We start from the raw sequence: 15,681 nt of genomic DNA on the forward strand, positions 1-15,681 counted from the left end.
CTATTATTTAAATTTTCCTAGTTGATTCCTGCTCTTTTTCTATTTCTCGTAACAGTCAAAAAATTCCACCACCACCTTACTTAAGATAACTGGGTTACTGATTAAAAAAGAAATTAGGTGTCTGGACACCTTCACCATCTGTAATAGGACCCAAAACATTCCTACATAATTTTTTGCTGGGAAGCTAATCTCAGGATCATCAGGTTTTAGAAAATGGTAAATCGCAGATTACATATTTATGAACGACACAATAAATAAGAAGCGAGGTACGACATTGCTTTGGAATGTATACTTAAATGTTGACGTCTTTGATATAAATAGTGCACGAATTTGCCTTCCCCCTTTTCCCTGCTATTAATTAAGGACCTCAGGGTGGGGACCCTTCAAGGAAGGTTCCTTGATGCTGGTGAGGGGCTCTTGATCTAGGGAATTGGATCTGTGCTCCAGTTCCTTGAAATAAACTTGAATACCTTCCACATCCCCCACCGGTGCTGTAAAATCCTACGGGTTTAGCGCTTCCCCCATTATTATAATAATCAGGGTGGAGAGCAAGGATGTGGGAAATGGGCTCTGGTGGCTAAAGCTCTCGCTTCACACGGCGAAGGTATGAGTTCGATTCCCAGCCAGGGTAGAAACAGTGGGTGTGTTTCTTTACACCTGTTGTCTATGTTCACCCATCAGTAAAATGGGTACCTGAGTGTTAGTTGGCTGGTGTGGGTGGCATCCAGGGACACTTTACCTAATTTGCCTGAAATGCTCAGCATAATAAGGGGCTTTCTGTACAGTAGTATGTCATTGATGTTAGCTAGGCCTGTATACCAAGTACATGTACTTGTATTAAATAAAGATATTATATTATATAAAATGCAAGGCGGGTGAGTGGGCGATGAAAGGGTGAAAGGTGTGAGGGGTCGATGAGTAATTGAGAATGTGGGTGAGACAAGACAAGATATTCTAGGTAAGACCTCGACGGTGAGCGGGGAAGACTGGACAGACGAAGGCTAGATCTTGAGAGGAGTGTCCTTAGTCTTAGAGAAAGAGCCAGGGCTTAACCCAGCAGCAGAGCTGTGTGGGAAGGAGCTTGTGAGTCAGGATACACAGGCAAGCTTGATCGATGAATAAGGAGCACTTCTGTCTGCATCTCATCTGTGTGGTGTTGCCTAGCTTGTGATTGGTGGAGACTGGCGAGAGGCAGGCTCGAGGTTCTGACCAGAGCTTTGGTAAGATGGGAGGGAGGAAGAAGGATGGGTAAGGATGGAATGTGGGAAAGGTTGGGGAGGGAGGAGGGGTAGGTGGGGTTATAAAAGGGTAGTGGCCTATCCACTTTGGTGTGTTTTGAATACGTGTGTGCGTATTGAGTAGTGTATAAGGAGGTTGGTTTCATGAGTGGGGTATGCCTCCTGCCCATCAATTGCACACTGCTATATTGTTGTTATACCAGTGTGTCATTGAATTGGAAGGATGCATACTGCATGCAATTGCTTTTTTTTCCAAGAGGTTGGTCAGAAGGCCGCAGCTGCAGGCGGAAGTTGCAGGTCATTTGATGGAGGTTGGTTGCTCACCTGGGGTTGGCCGGCTAAGCAGTGACTGAGGTGGTGTCCTGCTGGAGGGTAGTTGTAGGTGCAACAAGGTTAGTTGTGAGATGTTGGTTGATAGAAGTGGGTCACCTGGAGATGGGGAGCGTTAGTCCGTGTTACTGGACATAGAATGGTTCCGGTGGTAACCATTCTTCTGCGGGGAGGTCGCTTAAGATTTTCGGCCGAGGGAAGTTCTCCTTGTGGATGAAGCGTCGAACTCTTTGTTGGAGGGTCATTCTTTGGGATCTGTGAGAAGGGGTGGTAATGGTGTAGTCGGTCGTGTTCACTGGTTGGGGGGGGGGGGTTCACTCTGTCAGGCACATAAAGTTCCTGCATGTCATATAGTTGTCTCTTCGTGAGTTTGTCTAACCGGACATTAATTGCGGTGTTTGTTGTTGTTGTTGTGTTTGCTGTCTCTTGCGTTGTGGTTACAGGAGTGGTAATATTTACTGGTGCTTGGGTGAGCATGATTATGTCGGCAGAAGGTGGAGATTCTGGGAAGGTGAATGCCGGCATGTTGTTTAGTCTGAAAAGTTCATTGATGGTAGTGCTGAAGGAGCCTGGTGATGCCATGTTGTGCATGTGAGCATACAGTAGGCAGTACTGTATTTTTGTGGAGCCACATGCAGGTGTGGAGGTAGTGGTGGTGGAGAGAAGGGGCTAGTGAGCAGGTGATGGAAGAAATGAAAGAGTGAGCGAGGGAAAGGGTAAAAGAAGAGGGTGAGAGAACTGCTGCAGCACATGGTTACAGCTTTCCACTATAAAAGGTAACACTGTATACGTGGGTGGAGATTGGGCGAGGGACGACTCCTCAAGGGAGGTCCCTTGACATTGATGAGGGGCTCTTGATCTAGAGAATTGGATCTGTGCTCCAGTTCCATGAATTTAGCCTGAATACCGTTCATGTGAGGGACGAAGGTCTCTCTCCCATGGGCGGAGATCTGGGCGAGGGTTGAAGGTCTCCTGTGGGTGTGGACCAGGGCTAGGACCTATTTTTACCATTTAACAAAACTGGCTACATCAGTGCGTGTGTTGTATCCCTATTCCATACGATAATTACATAATGTTTCTGTCATTTACCATCACTCAGGATGGAGCTCATGCAAGGTACTGAAATCTGTCAGCCTGAACTGGGAGACTTTAGTAATAATAATAATAATAATCTTTATTTCTGAAAGTACATGTATAAGGTATACAGGCCTAGCTGACATAACATACTTCTATATAGAAAACCTCTTGTTATGCAGAGCATTTCGGGGAAATTAGGTAATTTTTGTCCCAGACCCCCGGAACTCTCTCCAGGTAAACTCCAGGTCTCCAGGAATGCTATCCACGCCAGTCGATTAACACCAAGGTACCTATTTTGCTGATAGGTGAACATAGACAGCAGGTGTCTTAAGGAAACATCCTAATGTTAACACCCATACCGCCCCTCAAGGGAGGTTCCTTGACGTTGGTGAGGGGCTCTTGATCTAGGGAATTGGATGTGTGCTTCGGTTCCCTGAAGTGAGCCTGAATATCTTCCATCCCCCCATGCACTGTATAATTCTACAGGTTTAACGCTCCCCTATGATTATAATAATTATAATCCACCCGTACTGGGGATCGATCCCCGGACCTCAGTAAGACAAGCAAATCGTCAAGTATTACAGTAAGGGTTCATCACCTATGGGAGTTTTCAGAGGTTTCTTTCTTGAAAACTGCCATCTTACATGATAGCTTATCTCATATGCAGGAGAAATGGAATTTTTATAAGCATATCTCCATGCCAGAGAAAGAACAAGATAAATTATACTTCAGAGACAGAAAATAAAATTTAGGGAAGGATTACAGAGGAATTTGGAAGTCGTAATATATCTAACTACACATATATACAGTAATTAATAATGCAGTCATCATAAGCCTAAGAATATGTAATGCTTAGTTTAATATGTTTATTATGCACCTCATACCCATCCTGTGGGAGGTAGTCAAAAGATTACAGAGGTACATAATGGGTCCAGGGGCTGGACCCCAAAGTTTTGATAGCTATAGGCAAAACTCCCAAATTACAATCCCTCCACCGAAAAAAATACACCAAGCTTAATGACAATATCACCCAACACACACCTCACAACATTTACGCTAGACCCGCAATGTACCTTTTTTTTTTATATTATTAAAAGAACAGTATACAAACGGATCACATACAATTATAAAAATATATATCATAACAAAAGGTATCTAAAATGAAAACACAAACAATAACCAACTTAAGGAGAGTACTTATACACATACTCTGTAGAAACTTGACAAAAAAAAAAGAAACCTGATATCCATTACCATTGCTTGAACATCTAAGATACCAAATCAACGGAAAATAGTATGTTTAATTCAATAACACCCTGCCAGGAGGCCTGGTCACAGACCGGGCCGCGGGGGCGTTGACCCCTGGAACTCTCCAGGTAAACTCCAGGTAAACTAAACTCCACCCTACCCCAGCCAGACCTCCCCCCCTATCGGTGTCGTACAAAAAAATTAAGACTTCTGTCACCTTGTCATAAAACTCTAGTAGGTTTGTGACACAGGATTTTCCTTCCCTGAAACCGTGCTGATTGTCAATTATACACTTGTTTCTTTCCAGGTGTGTGTGTGTGTGTGTGTGTGTGTGTGTGTGTGTGTGTGTGTGTGTGTGTGTGTGTGTGTGTGTGTGTGTGTGTGTGTGTGTGTGTGTGTGCGTATGTACTCACCTAGTTGTACTCACCTAGTTGAGGTTGCGGGGGTCGAGTCCGAGCTCCTGGCCCCGCCTCTTCACTGATCGCTACTAGGTCACTCTCCCTGAGCCGTGAGCTTTATCATACCTCTGCTTAAAGCTATGTATGGATCCTGCCTCCACTACATCGCTGTGTGTGTGTGTGTGTGTGTGTGTGTGTACTCACCTATTTGTACTCACCTATTTGTGGTTGCAGGGGTCGAGTCCTAGCTCCTGGCCCCGCCTCTTCACCTGTTGCTACTAGACCCTCTCTCTCCCCGCTCCATGAGCTTTATCAAACCTCGTCTTAAAACTGTGTATGGTTCCTGCCTCCACTACGTCATTTTCTAGGCTATTCCACTGCCTTACAACTCTATGACTGAAGAAATACTTCCTACTATCTCTCTGACTCATTTGTGTCTTCAACTTCCAATTGTGGCCTCTTGTTTCTGTGTCCCCTCCCTGGAACATCCTGTCCTTGTCCACCTTGTCTATTCCATGCAGTATTTTATATGTCGTTATCATGTCTCCCCTGACCCTCCTGTCCTCCAGTGTCGTCAGGCCGATTTCCCTTAATCTTTCTTCATAGGACATTCCCCTTAGCTCTGGAACTAACCTTGTTGCAAACCTTTGTACTTTCTCTAGTTTCTTGACGTGCTTTATCAAGTGCGGGTTCCAAACAGGTGCTGCATACTCCAGTATGGGCCTGACATACACGGTGTACAGTGTCTTGAATGATTCCTTACTAAGGTGTCGGAATGCTGTTCTCAGGTTTGCCAGGCGCCCATATGCTGCAGCAGTTATCTGATTGATGTGTGCTTCCGGAGACATGCTCGGTGTTATACTCACCCCAAGATCTTTCTCCTTGAGTGAGGTTTGCAGTCTTTGGCCACCTAGCCTATACTCTGTCTGTGGTCTTCTGTGCCCTTCCCCTATCTTCATGACTTTGCATTTGGCAGGATTAAATTCGAGAAGCCATTTGCTGGACCAGGTGTCCAGTCTGTCCAGGTCTCTTTGAAGTCCTGCCTGGTCCTCATCAGATTTAATTCTCCTCATTAACTTCACATCATCTGCAAACAGGGACACTTCTGAGTCTAACCCTTCCGTCATGTCGTTCACATATACCAAAAATAGCACTGGTCCTAGGACCGACCCCTGTGGGACCCCGCTCGTCACAGGTGCCCACTGTGATACATCATTACGTACCATGACTCGTTGTTGCCTCCCTGTCAGGTATTCTCTGATCCATTGCAGTGCCCTTCCTGTTATATGCGCCTGATGCTCTAGCTTCTGCACTAATCTCTTGTGAGGAACTGTGTCAAAAGCCTTCTTGCAGTCCAAGAAGATGCAATCAACCCACCCCTCTCTCTCTTGTCTTACTTCTGTTATTTTATCATAAAACTCCAGAAGGTTTGTGACACAGGATTTGCCTTCCGTGAATCCGTGCTGGTTGGCATTTATACTCCTGTTCCGTTCCAGGTGCTCCACCACTCTCCTCCTGATAATCTTCTCCATAATTTTGCATACTATACACGTCAATGACACAGGTCTATAGTTTAGTGCCTCTTTTCTGTCTCCTTTTTTGAAAATGGGAACTACATTTGCCGTCTTCCATACCTCAGGTAGTTGCCCAGTTTCCAGGGATGTGTTGAAGATTGTGGTAAGTGGTACGCACAACATATCTGCTCCCTCTCTAAGGACCCATGGAGAGATGTTGTCCGGTCCCATTGCCTTTGAGGTATCGATGTCCCTTAGCAGTTTCTTCACCTCCTCCTCATCTGTATGTATGTCATCCAACACTTGTTGGTGTATTCCTTGTTGGTGTCCCCATCTGGTCTGTCCCCCCAGAGTCCTTCCTGTCTCTACTGTAAATACTTCCTTAAATCTCGTGTTGAGCTCCTCACATACCTCTTGATCGTTTCTTGTGAGTTCTCCACCTTCTTTCCTCAGCCTTATCACCTGGTCCTTGACTGTTGTCTTCCTCCTAATGTGGCTATACAGCAGTTTCGGGTCAGATTTGACTTTCGATGCTATGTCGTTTTCATACTGTCGCTGGGCCTCCCTCCTTATCTGCGCATACTCGTTTCTGGCTCTTCTACTAATCTCCTTGTTTTCCTGGGTCCTATGCCTCCTGTACCTTTTCCATTCTCTGTTGCACTTAGTTTTTGCCTCCCTACACCTTCGGGTAAACCAAGGACTCGTTTTGGTCTTCCTATTATTTCTGTTTCCCTTGGGAACAAAACTTTCCTCTGCCTCCTTGCACTTTGTGTGTGTGTGTGTGTGTGTGTGTGTGTGTGTGTGTGTGTGTGTATGTGTGTGTTAGTTACCATTTTGTCCTAGGCACATGTCGATTAGACACTAGGCCTGTTGTATATGCGTGCGTGTGTGTGTGTGTGTGTGTGTGTGTGTGTGTGTGTGTGTGTGTGTGTGTGTGTGTGTGTGTGTGTGTGTGTGTGTGTGTGTGTGTGTGTGTGTGTGTGTGTGTGTGTGTGTGTGGCATGAAGCCCGGCTAGCTCAGTTGGTAGAGCACGAGACTCTTAATCTCGGGGTCGTGGGTTCGAACCCCACGTTGGGCGCTGCTTTTCTTCTCAGTCTGGACTTTTGACATATGTGTAAGTTTATCCTGGAGAAGAATTTCAAGAGGACTTTGATGCAGCACCTGGAGAGAAACATCTATCTGCAATACAACTTTAATCACACATTAATGATGGCTTGTCACAAGAACCTCCGCTACTAACCTGCCCACTGATGTCTCCCATTTCTGGCTGGAATATTGAATTACCTTACGTGTTGAATCCATCTTGTGTGATGATATATGACAGGACAACTTAACTAGTATTTTTTCCTTCAATGTAACTATCATATAGAGTAGGGTGCTGATGTTCCCACTATGGTACTATCAAATAAATATTATAGCTTTCTACTGCTAGTGTTTCCATTGTCATATAGATAGGATAGTTGTAACTATGAAATAGATAGGACAACAGTACACTGCTAGTGTTTCCACCATTATATTTGTGGAAAATAATGTATTTTCCAGAAAAAATACAGTGTATTTTTTATGTAAATTAGTGTAATACATTGCATTTAATAAAAGTTATGTTATCGAAAATGGGAAGAAGTTGTGCCTGCACAGAGGAAACTCGCCATTGTTGTTTGAATTGGATACAAACGTTAGTGAATAATGGGAAGAATTTTTCGTACTCTAGAGGTAAAATTGGGCTGACATCTCTCAAATATGAGCCGAAATTGTTGGATGTGCAGTCCTGCATAACGAGAGAATCAGGCGACTGGACAGGACTCCGTAATTAGATAAAAACATGATATTACCTCCAGCTAAGTCATGTCTATATATTTATGTTTATAGTTCTGGCCAGTATTATTATCATAAATGTGGACAGGGGGGTTTTCTGAGTATGATATACCTTAATCTCCAGTCAAATTGGTGAGTGATATTAGGATATATTCTTCTATTATATAAATGTGTATATATATATAAGTATCATTAATTTTAATATACAGTCCACAAATTTATATTACCAGAATTCCTGGTGTATGTACATTTCGTTTGTAATTATAGGTCTAGAGCAACTTGTGGATATGACAGTGGTAGGTATCGAAGGGGGACATTTTTGCGACCTAGGTGTCCCAAATTCCTACTTGTCTAAGTAATTTTGATAAATAATAATTATATGTGTTACCATTTACTGGTATGTATCTCATGAACATCCAGATAACTGCAATTTTCCACAATATTGATAAAATAGCTGCTCACGAGGTTTACAGGAAGGATAGCCGAACACTGCGAGAGTTTCCACTATAATATGAACAGGTTAGTCTCAAAAAGTTTTACACAATTCAACTATAATTTATATACTGTGTATATTGAATAGCCAGAATATTTTTTTCTCTTACAGATAGAATAGTCACACGAAAGGTTTAAACTTAATAACTATCATTTAGAAACAATAGCCAATCACTGGAGTGAGTCCACCAGACTATAAATAACATAGCTGCACATGGCGGCTATCTTGTCTAGCCGCTAGCTGATGTTCTTCACACATTGTGGACAGGAAATCTCAGTATATGTGCAAATGTTTATTTTTGTCAAATGGATCTGATACCCAACTTCCCTCATTCCACCACACACTGTATATATACATAACTTATCTCAAGAAACATATCTTCGTAATCATTACTAGTGAATATTAACAAATTCTACTTCACTTAAACCTTTGTTACCTGGAGTTTACCTGGAGAGAGTTTCGGGGGTCAACGCCCCCGCGGCCCGGTCTGTGACCAGGCCTCCTGGTGGATCAGCGCCTGATCAACCAGGCTGTTGCTGCTGGCTGCACGCAAACCAACGTACGAGCCACAGCCCGGCTGATCAGGAACTGTCTTTAGGTGCTTGTCCAGTGCCAGCTTGAAGACTGCCAGGGGTCTGTTGGTAATCCCCCTTATGTGTGCTGGGAGGCAGTTGAACAGTCTCGGGCCCCTGACACTTATTGTATGGTCTCTTAACGTGCTAGTGACACCCCTGCTTTTCATTGGGGGGATGGTGCATCGTCTGCCAAGTCTTTTGCTTTCGTAGTGAGTGATTTTCGTGTGCAAGTTTGGTACTAGTCCCTCTAGGATTTTCCAGGTGTATATAATCATGTATCTCTCCCTCCTGCGTTCCAGGGAATACAGGTTTAGAAACCTCAAGCGCTCCCAGTAATTGAGGTGTTTTATCTCCGTTATGCGCGCCGTGAAAGTTCTCTGTACATTTTCTAGGTCGGCAATTTCACCTGCCTTGACTTTCACTTACTCGTGTTTAATTACCTACTTGAATTTGTGAGGAACGAGCTCCAGCTCCAGGTTCTGCCCTTAAACTCACAAAGAACTAATCTTATTGAAACAATTTGTAGAGTTCATTTTATCTACATCATTGCTCTGTTCATTCTATTCCTCACCATTCTTAAACTGAAAAAAATATTTTCTAACTTTCGTGTGGCTCATTCTCGCGTCTCTTTGTTCACCTTGTTGAATTTGTGCTGGTCGAGACTTAGCTCCTGGACCAGCCTACTTATCTAATTTGATCTGTGTCAGTGAACTGTTACCACTTCGGCCATATCGTACCTATTATGGAGGATATTCAATGAGTTTGCTTCAACTAATTCTTTATTCAAATCATACCACTTTCAACCACCACGAAACTAAACAAGTACTTCCTAACATCCCTATAACTTAGTTGTTTTCACCTTCCCCTTGCTCCATTGACAATTAACTGAATAATTATCTCCACTAATTATCTCCACAATAGGCAGCAGAGAGTTTGCATAAATGGGGAGAAATCAGAATGGGGGCATATCACAAGGGTGTTCCACAGACGTCACTGTTGGGCCCCATGTTGTTCTCAATTTACATAAGCAACATAGATGAGGGTATAATTAGCGACATAAGCAAATTAGCTGATGACACCAAAATATGCTGTCCAATTCATTCTAATGAGGACATTAGAGCACTCCAGGATGATTTGAATAGACTGATGCAATGGTCGGAGAAGTAGCAGATGCAGTTTGATATAGACAAATGCAAAGATCCGAACGTTGGAGAGGATAATGCCACATATAAACTAAATAATGAAGATCTTAATATTACTGATTGCGAAAAGGATTTAGGAGTTCTGGTTAGCAGTAACCCGAAACCAAGACAGCAGTGCATAAGTGTTTGCAATAAAGCTAATAGAATCTTTGGCTTCATATCAAGAAGCATAAATAATAGAAATCTTCAAGTTGTTCTCCAACTCTATATATAAACCATACCCCCGGCCGGGATTGAACCCGCGGTCATAGAGTCTCAAAACTCCAGCCCGTCGCGTTTGCCACTAGACCAGCTAGCCACAATAAGATTCATCCAACTAGGTATATTTCTACACCATAGGAAAGTTAGCACAGGCACCTCTGTGACCACAAATGCAAGTTTTTACAGACGAATCTCCAGCTAGCGTGGCCGTGACGAACTCTAGCTCAAGTCCCTTCACTGCCGTCAACATGACTCAAGAAATCGTAATGACACGATTGCAGTCATGTTGACGGCAGTGAAGGGACTTGAGCTAGAGTTCGTCAAGGCCACGCTAGCTGGAGATTCGTCTGTAAAAACTTGCATTTGTGGTCACAGAGGTGCCTGTGCTAACTTTCCTATGGTGTAGAAATATACCTAGTTGGATGAATCTTATTGTGGCTAGCTGGTCTAGTGGCAAACGCGACGGGCTGGAGTTTTGAGACTCTATGACCGCGGGTTCAATCCCGGCCGGGGGTATGGTTTATATATAGAGTTGGAGAACAACTTGAAGATTTCTATTATTTATGCTTCTTGATATGAAGCCAAAGATTCTATTAGCTTTATTGCAAACACTTATGCACTGCTGTCTTGGTTTCGGGTTACTGCTAACCAGAACTCCTAAATCCTTTTCGCAATCAGTAATATTAAGATCTTCATTATTTAGTTTATATGTGGCATTATCCTCTCCAACGTTCGGATCTTTGCATTTGTCTATATCAAACTGCATCTGCTACTTCTCCGACCATTGCATCAGTCTATCTTCATGACTTTGCATTTGGCAGGATTAAATTCGAGAAGCCATTTGCTGGACCAGGTGTCCAGTCTGTCCAGGTCTCTTTGAAGTCCTGCCTGGTCCTCATCTGATTTAATTCTCCTCATTAACTTCACATCATCTGCAAACAGGGACACTTCTGAGTCTAACCCTTCCATCATGTCGTTCACATATACCAAAAATAGCACTGGTCCTAGGACCGACCCCTGTGGGACCCCGCTCGTCACAGGTGCCCACTGTGATACATCATTATGTACCATGACTCGTTGTTGCCTCCCTCTCAGGTATTCTCTGATCCATTGCAGTGCCCTTCCTGTTATATGCGCCTGATACTCTAGCTTCTGCACTAATCTCTTGTGAGGAACTGTGTCAAAGGCCTTCTTGCAGTCCAAGAAGATGCAATCAACCCACCCCTCTCTCTCGTGTCTTACTTCTGTTATTTTATCATAAAACTCCAGAAGGTTTGTGACACAGGATTTGCCTTCCATGAATCCGTGCTGGTTGGCATTTATACTCTTGTTCCGTTCCAGGTGCTCCACCACTCTCCTCCTGATAATCTTCTCCATACCTTTGCATACTATACACGTCAATGACACAGGTCTATAGTTTAGTGTCTCTTTTCTGTCTCCTTTTTTAAAAATGGGAACTACATTTGCCGTCTTCCATACCTCAGGTAGTTGCCCAGTTTCCAGGGACATGTTGAAGATTGTGGTAAGTGGCACACACATCATATCTGCTCCCTCTCTAAGGATCCACGGGGAGATGTTGTCCAGTCCCATTGCCTTTGAGGTATCGATGTCCCTTAGCAGTTTCTTCACCTCCTCCTCATCTGTATGTATGTCGTCCAACACTTGTTGGTGTATTCCTTGCTGGTGTCCCCATCTGGTCTGTCCCCCCAGAGTCCTTCCTGTCTCTACTGTAAATACTTCCTTAAATCTCGTGTTGAGCTCCTCACATACCTCTTGATCATTTCTTGTGAGTTCTCCACCTTCTTTCCTCAGCCTTATCACCTGGTCCTTGACTGTTGTTTTCCTCCTAATGTGGCTATACAGCAGTTTCGGGGTCAGATTTGACTTTCGATGCTATGTCGTTTTCATACTGTCGCTGGGCCTCCCTCCTTATCTGTGCATACTTGTTTCTGGCTCTTCTACTAATCTCCTTGTTTTCCTGGGTCCTATACCTCCTGTACCTTTTCCATTGTCTTTTGCACTTAGTTTTTGCCTCCCTACACCTTCGGGTAAACCAAGGACTCGTTTTGGTCTTCCTATTATTTCTGTTTCCCTTGGGAACAAACCTTTCCTCTGCCTCCTTGCACTTTGTTGCCACATATTCCATCATCTCGTTTACTGATTTTCCTACCATTTCTCTGTCCCACTGAACATCCTGCAGGAAGTTTCTCATACCTGTGTAGTCCCCCCTTTTATAGCTTGGCCTGTCCCCTTCAGTTCCTGTTACCTTCTCCACTTGTAACTCTACTATATAATCAAAACTCAGAACCACGTGATCGCTAGCTCCAAGGGGCCTCTCGTAAGTGATGTCCTCAATGTTTGAACTGCTCAGGGTGAACACAAGATCTAGTCTTGCTGGCTCATCCTCCCCTCTCTCTCTGGTTGTGTCCCTGACATGTTGATGCATGAGGTTTTCAAGTACCACATCCATCATCTTGGCTCTCCATGTTTTGGGACCCCATGTGGCTCCAGGTTTTCCCAGTCGATCTCCCTCTGGTTGAAATCGCCCATTACCAGTAACTTTGCTCTGCTCGAGTGAGCTCTTCTTGCCACCTCAGCCAGTGTGTCCACCATCACCCTGTTGTTTTCTTCGTACTCCTCTCTTGGCCTCCTGCAGTTCTGTGGTGGGCTATACATCACTCCAATGACTACTTTATGTTCTCCGGACTGAATTGTACCTACAATGTAGTCTCTTTCTCCAATCATGTCCATGCCTTCCATTTCCTCAAATCCCCATCGGTGTTTTATGAGCAGTGCAACCCCTCCTCCCCCTCTACTCCTTCTATCTTTCCTCAGGATCTGATATCCCATTGGGAAGACTGTGTCTGTTATTGTCTCATCAAGTTTTGTTTCTGTGACTGCTATGATGTCTGGGGATTTTTCACTGATTCTTTCATTCCACTTGTCATGTTTATTCGTTATTCCATCCGCGTTTGTGTACCAAACTTTCAATTTCTTTTCTATCATTGTGGTCATGCAAGAATATTGGGGTTGGGGGAGCGAGAGCCTTGGTGGGGGCCTATATGGGGCTGTGGTGTAGGTGGGGTTTGTGATGAAGGGGGTGGGGTCAGAATGCCCATAAGGGACAGCTGTTGGGGTGAGGTTTGTGATATGGGGGTTGGTGGCAGAGGGAACAGTGAGTGGGTTATAGTATAGGTTGCTCAGTTGCATTGGGAATGTTGCGGTTGGAGTCTTTTGGTGGGAGATTCTGTGGGGTGTGTTTGCCCTTCCTCCTGTGTCTGGGTCCTGCTCATCTTCATCATTGCCTCTCGTTCCTCCTTGCGTCTCTGTACCCTCTCTTTCAGTGTAGTCCTTTCTTCTTGTGTTCTGTCGCAGTCGAGGTATACTCTCTGGTACCCCTCTTTGTCCCTCAGTCTTGCTTTCTCTTGCAGAATCCTATTGTTTTCATGATGCCTTCAATCATTTTTTTCTCCTCCTGTTTTATTTCTTCGAAGTTGTCCCCCTTGGCTTCTTGGAGCCCGTACACAAAAAGTGACCTCGCCCTTTCCTCCTCCCACTGAGTCTCCATCTGCTTCCTCTGAGGCATTTTATTTCCTTCCATTGACATGTTCTTGCTTTCAGTCCCTGTCATATCTGAAACTTCTATTCTCAGTGAACTGTCTTTCATGACCAGCTGTCCCTTGCTACTGCAGTTGGCTGTTAGAATCTCTGCATATAGCATACCTTCATTGTCTTCGGACCTGTCATTTGATCTTAGTGTGCTCCTCATCTTTTCCCTGGCCTCACGTGGGTCTGATAGGGCCTTTGCGTATGGCATGTCTCCTTTGTTGCTTACCGTCCCCTTGTCTGCGCCTGACATTGAATTTCCTGATGTCACATCTGAATTGTCATTTGTCTCTCTAATCTGTTTCAGGCTTTGCAGTTTCTCTTCTAAGCACTGTATCCTAGCTTCTGCTGCTAAGACCTGTACTTCCCACTTCCTGCACTCTTCAGCTTGTGAGACCTCTTCCCACTCTACTGGAGGTATCCCAGCGAGTGAGCACGTCTCCTGTATATCCCAGTGCTTAACAAAATAGGGAATAGCATATGAAGGTACTAATAAAAATGGGAACTATGGCTATAGTTTACTTAATAACATAAAAGGGCTAGAATACAACATATCCTGATGGAAATTTACACAATATAACAATTGACCTATGAGACTTATTACCAGGGGGAAGGGTAGATGTTATCAGTAACACGGACTAGTACTCACTCTTAATTCACCGACCAGCTGACCCGAGATTCCCAAATGCGTGGTCCACTACACACGCGGCTGTCCAGAGCTCTCTCTCGACGGACCTTTCACCAACAACCTCTTTTCCCCGCTCTTCCCTGGGCTTATCGTAGTCAAAGTACCCCCTCCCCAATGGTGTATGTACCACGTGTTACGACCTGACGCCGAGGTCTGACGCTGTTAAGAACAAAAGACCTCAGACGTGGGCGTGACTACCCGACATTTGCTAAGGCAGGTGTGACCATATAATTAGGTCTCCCTAGAGACCTCACAAGCCCATCTGAACTGCATCACAAGCTATCCGCTCCTCCATTTTCTTACCAAGCTCTACTATCTTCCTTCCCCACTCTTCCACCCTTTTTTGGAGCTCTAACTCCCAGTCTTTCCTCCCTGGTTCGTCCACCAGATCTCTGGTTTTCCATCCTCTAGGGCCACCCATTTTTTTTTTTTATTACCACAGACAGAAGGCTAGAGGAGGGAGAGGGTGAGAGGGGGAGAGAGAAAGGGTAGAAAGAGGGAGAGAGTATGGGGTGAGGGATAAGACCAAGTGGGGGGAGAGAGAGAAATGTGAGGGGGGAGAGAAAGGGTAGAGAGAGGGATAAAGAGAGGGAGAGAGAGAGAGAGAGGGAGAAAGGAGGGTGAGGGAAAAGGCTATGAGAGAGAAATGCAAGGGAGGGGTAGAAATATAGAAAAAGGGAGATGGAAAGAGAAGCCTATAGAGAGAGAGGAGGGTGAGGGATAGGGTTATGGGAGTGAGAGAGAGAGAAAGAGAGAGAGAGAGAGAGAGAGAGAGAGAGAGAGAGAGAGAGAGTAGGGGGAAGGGGAGGGAAAAAGGCTATGAGAAATAGGAGGGAGGAGGGAGTGAAGACAAGAGTGGGGGAGGGGAAAGGTCTGTGGGGGAGGGAAAGGTGTGTGGGGGGGTGAGTGGACACGGTCAAATTCCAAGGATCAGCTGTGTGAATGAGTGGGTGTGTGTGTACTCACCTACTTGTGGTTTCAGGGGTCGAGACTCAGCTCCTGGCCCCGAGTGTGTATGTGTGTGCATGCGTGTGTGTGTGAGCACGTCAGTTGTTTATATGTCCCAGAAATACATTTCAGCTCTGTCTATCCGTAATACTAATAAGATACCATTAACACTGAGAGTAATTCTAATAATTATAATACTAGCGTGTGTTAACGAGTCTTTCTTTCACCCAGTTATGTACTACCTTTTACTACATGTGTACCCAATACTTGCTTCTCAGATTGTACTGTCTTTGTGTCCTAAAACATTATCTCTCGAAACTGTTGTCAGGGCTGTAGTCCCATTAGCC

At 44.5% G+C, this 15,681-nt stretch overlaps 1 non-coding gene across 1 annotated transcript; it reads left to right on the top strand.

Moving 5' to 3' along the window:
- The first annotated feature begins 6,811 nt into the window (after positions 1-6,811).
- On the top strand, positions 6,812-6,884 carry TRNAK-CUU (transfer RNA lysine (anticodon CUU)). Its single transcript has one exon. It is a non-coding gene; the product is annotated as a tRNA-Lys (tRNA).
- Positions 6,885-15,681: the final 8,797 nt, after the last annotated feature.

This window comes from Cherax quadricarinatus, chromosome 1 (genome assembly GCF_038502225.1).
Source record: "Cherax quadricarinatus isolate ZL_2023a chromosome 1, ASM3850222v1, whole genome shotgun sequence".
Classification (NCBI taxonomy): Eukaryota; Metazoa; Arthropoda; class Malacostraca; order Decapoda; family Parastacidae; genus Cherax; species Cherax quadricarinatus.